Source organism: Aythya ferina, assembly GCF_964211825.1.
Source record: "Aythya ferina genome assembly, chromosome: 7".
Taxonomy (NCBI): domain Eukaryota; kingdom Metazoa; phylum Chordata; class Aves; order Anseriformes; family Anatidae; genus Aythya; species Aythya ferina.
In genome coordinates, this window is record NC_140302.1 from 20901299 (window position 1) to 20905660 (window position 4362).

The 4362-nt window shown below is 51.4% G+C and overlaps 1 pseudogene across 1 annotated transcript; it reads right to left on the reverse strand.

Annotated features, from left to right (window-relative positions):
* Positions 1 to 2067: 2067 nt before the first annotated feature.
* On the reverse strand, positions 2068 to 4090 carry LOC311439636 (D(1)-like dopamine receptor pseudogene; annotated as a pseudogene). The gene has a single exon. The product of its transcript is annotated as a D(1)-like dopamine receptor pseudogene (transcript).
* Positions 4091 to 4362: the final 272 nt, after the last annotated feature.

Sequence of the window (4362 nt, forward strand, 5' to 3'; positions counted from 1 at the left end):
GCTACAAGAAGGACATCGAGATGCTTGAAAGAGTCCAGAGAAGGGCGATGAAGCTGGTGGGGGGTCTGGAGAACAAGTCCTACAAGGAGCGGCTGAGGGAGCTGGGTTTGTTCAGCCTGGAGAAAAGAAGGCTCAGGGGCAACCTTATCGCTCTTTGTAAGTACATTAAAGGAGGCTGTAGCGAAGTGGGGGTTCGTCTTTTCTCTCATGTGCCTGGTGACAGGACGAGGGAGAACAGGCTAAAGTTGTGCCAGGGGTGTTTTAGGTTGGATATTAGGAAGAACTTCTTTACTAAGAGGCTTGTGAGGCATTGGAATGGGCTGCCCAGGGAAGTGATGGAGTCACCATCCCTGGAGGTCTTTAAAAGACATTTAGATGTTGAACTTAGCGCTATGGTTTAGTGGAGGACTTGTTAGTATTAGGTCAGAGGTTGGACTCGATGATCTTGAGGTCTCTTCCAACCTAGACAATTCTGTGATTCTATGAAATCTTTTCAGCATCACTTACAAAGAGTGATTTTAAGTTTTCCTTTTAAAAAGCTTCTCTAAGGCCAGATTTTTTCCTAAGTCAATATCCATTCATTATCAAGTACAATCTGACCTCCTGGTAAACTTTAAAATATAGCCACAAGAACTGATACAAACAATTTTTTTTCCATTCTAAACACAAATATAGCTTCATGATTCAAAGCTAACGGGGCATTTCTGATTAATCTTAAGAGAAAGTTACTCAAATATATTCACTGCTTATTTTCTGCAGCCCATTTGGTTACACTTCATTAATATATTTTAATTCTAAATATTTAAATGTTAAATTTTCATCAGTATACTTATTAAGTCCAAGAGTACTTCCTAAGCCAGACAGGCCCCATATCCAGGGCAAACCTTGTGAGTAGGTAAACTTAGGGAGTAGGTATAAAAAAAAAAACAAACAACACTCCTTTGAAAAATAATTTCTTGTGTGTCCTTGACTGCCAAAGACTGCCTGCCTGCAAGAATAAAGATGTTTCTGGGAAGGGAGAGCTAACTGGAGGACACAGTGAGCTGAAGCTCTTGCAGCAGGGACAGAAGAATAGCAGGCACAGAGGGAGCTGTGCTTCAACATTGTGTTTTATCAGGTGTGCCAGGACCTCCCCAGGACGGGCTTTAATGAGATGAGAAGTCTTACAGCTCCAGGACATGATTTTGTGGTTTTGGAGGAGATAAAAGATGCTGATGCCCTTACAATATAATGTTTTGGTTGTATAAGAAGGAAGAAATGTAGCAAGGAAAATGGACGTGTAGAACGTGTCCATGGGCTTAAGAGCTACACACAACTTAAATTCACAGGGGCAGGAGCAAGATCACTAGATGGAGAGTCTGGCTTTTCAGCATGGATCACCCTGCTGAAGACATCAGCAATGTCACAGATAGCTCTTCTAATGTAAGCTTTCCTGATGCCTCTTTCTGGACAGCTGCATCTTCATCTTTCTTAGATGACTCAAGTCATAGATGACAGAAAAATGGTGCAATGCTGATTAGTGGAGCATGGTACGAAATGGCCAGCAGTGATGGACAGAAAAGCAAAGAACAGTGAAGTGCTGCTGTATTCCCTTACCATCTGCTGAGCCCTTTTACGTATTTAGAAATTCAGTTCCACTTGTGTTTTTGTTTCTGTAAGCCATTCACCGCCCACTTGTTCTGCCTCTTGCTGTTCACATTCACAAGTAGTGAATGCATTCAGAGAGGTGACCTGGTCCCTTTCTGTTCTACAGACTAGCTTACTTTCTGGAAGGACTGTCTGCCTGAACTAGTAGGAGAAAGGCGCGATTGCAGCCATCTCAGTTCCATCTCAGTTGGTAGCAGCTTATATTGCTTTGGATCTGCAGTGTTAGTTCTCAAACCCTGCACTGCTTAGCTACTGCTGTAACTTCAGTCTAATGCAGTAACTCATCTAACAACTGAACATGAGGAACCTAGGTCAATATCAGTAAGCGCTGATACCAGTTAGACACATGAAACTGTTTGGGGACCTTCATAAAAGCATCTTGATTTTTTCCAGGGTTTTAAGCAGTCTTTAGACTCAGCATAAGATGATGTTTTTATTGAGCAATTTTCAGAGTTTAAACACAGATTTGATATGTAAATACAGACATCCAGCTTCAAAGTAAACACAGAAATAAAACCAAACAACTTTCAAACCTATATGATGTGAAACCATGGGGGGAGGGGGAGAGCTGCTTTTAGAAATGCAGCTAAATCTAAGTTTCAATCTAAGTTTTCTCAGTAAATTTATGTTATGGAGCCTCATCAGCTGTTTTTATTTTGATCTAATTTTGATCAAAATCTCAATTATCTCACAATTCTTAATAAAATTCTTAATAAATATCACAAGTTTGATTGAGGAGTAGGGCAAACAACTGTATAGAAAATGCCTGCCTACTATTAAAAATGGTAAGGGGTGAAGGCAGTAGTGGAAAGAGGTTAATATGTGATTGCTATACGCTTGTGGAATGGACTTGATATGCCTGTCACCCCTCTGGGGTAAGAACATCAGGCTCCCATCCTCCTGGCATGATATTTGTTTGCTGGGGAATGGGTGCACCTTACTTGGAGGCATTCCTCCTGTGGGAATTCACTGCATGGGTGAAACATACAGCTGCTTATCATCCCTCTGGAATGGGATGACAGGGTCCCTCGTGTCCACCAAGCCCTGTAAAGGGGGTAATAGTTTCCAGAAATAGATCTGCCCCACAATCCAATCGCAAAATAGTTGGCACATGATGACACTTCGGGCTGCTGCCAGGGGCAGCCTTTGTCTGAGGAGTCCCAGGCCTCTTCTCTGCAGGCAGCTCCTCACTGCTGTCCTCCCCCTGGAGACTTACAGCATGGGGCACAGGCTGCACCCAGGCAGTGACAGCAGCGGGTGGCACTGATGATGAGGCGGCTCCTTCCTTCTGGCAGGTGGTGTCCTGGTGATAGGAAACCAGCTCGTTGCTGAAGTTGACCCTCTCCACAGTGGACTTACGTGTGTCACAGCAGAAGCACCTGCAGCCCAGCAGGTTGCTGAAAGCCCGCCTGAAGTCTGCATTGAAAGCGTAGATGACTGGGTTCACCGAGGAGTTGGCCCAGCCAAACCACACGAAGATGTTGAAGGTGGTTTGGCCAACGCAGGCTGACTGCCCTTCCCGGTCGCTCTCCGGCTGGCAGAAAGGCAGCAGGCAGTTGAGCAGGAAGAAGGGCAGCCAGCAGCAAACAAAGACTCCCATTATGATAGAGAGGGTCTGCAGCACCTTGGTCTCCTTGCGCAGGGAGCTCCGCAGAGCGGAGGTGGGCTCCTTGCCATGGGCAGGCCACTGCCCCCCTGCTCGCTCAAGTGTGGAAATGCGGCGGATCTGGGCCTGGGCGATCCGGTAGATCCTGGTGTAGGTGATGATCATGACAGCCACGGGGATGTAAAAGCTGACGAGGGAGGAGGTGATGGCGTAAGTACGGTTCAGGCTGACCTCACAGCGCGGTGTCCCAGGCGGCTGGGAGCCCGGCTGCCTCCTGTCCTTGGCTTTGTGCCAGTGTAGCTGCACGGGGACGAAGGAGATGAGGACGGAGAGGGCCCAGGCCGCAGCTATCATGGTGCAGGCGAGGCGCTGCGTCATCCGCCGCTCATAGCGAAAGGGGCTGGCGATGGCCCAGTACCGGTCCAGGCTGATGATGCAGAGGTGGAGGATGGAGGCGGTGGAGCACATGATGTCAAAAGCCACCCAGGTGTCGCAGAAGCGGCTGCCGAAGAGCCAGGAGCCGCCGGCCACCTCGGTGACCGCCTTCCAGGGCATCACCAGGACGGCCACGCACAGGTCGGAGACGGCCAGCGACAGCACGAACCAGTTGGTGACCTTGGCGCGGAGGTGGCGGAACCGCAGCACGGCCAGGCACACCAGCGCGTTGCCCGCCAGCGTGCCCAGCACCAGGGCGCCCAGCAGGCACCCGCCCAGAGCCCGCAGCGCCCGCGGGCCACCCCCCGCCGCCGCCGCGCTCGCCATGGGGGGCGCTCCGCCGCCCGGGGGGGCATCGCCGGCCGCCCCCCGGCCCGGGCTACTCACCGCGGCACGGCACGGCCCCGCCGGGGGAACGGGGCGCTGCTCAGGGCCGGCGCCGGGCTCCCGGCGGCCGCCTGGCGCTGAAGGGGAGCCGCCGCTTCCCGCCCGCCGCCATGGGCGGGACGAGTGGCAACTTTCGGCCTCCGCCTGCCGGCGCCGTGCGGCCGCCCCCAGCCCGAGGGGCCGGAGCCGGGGAACGGTCCCGCAGCGCCGTCGGAGCACGGGGGTGAGGGAGAGGAGGGGAGAGGAACCGCGCTGCCCCGCCGCCAGCCCTCGGGCACAGCCAGCGG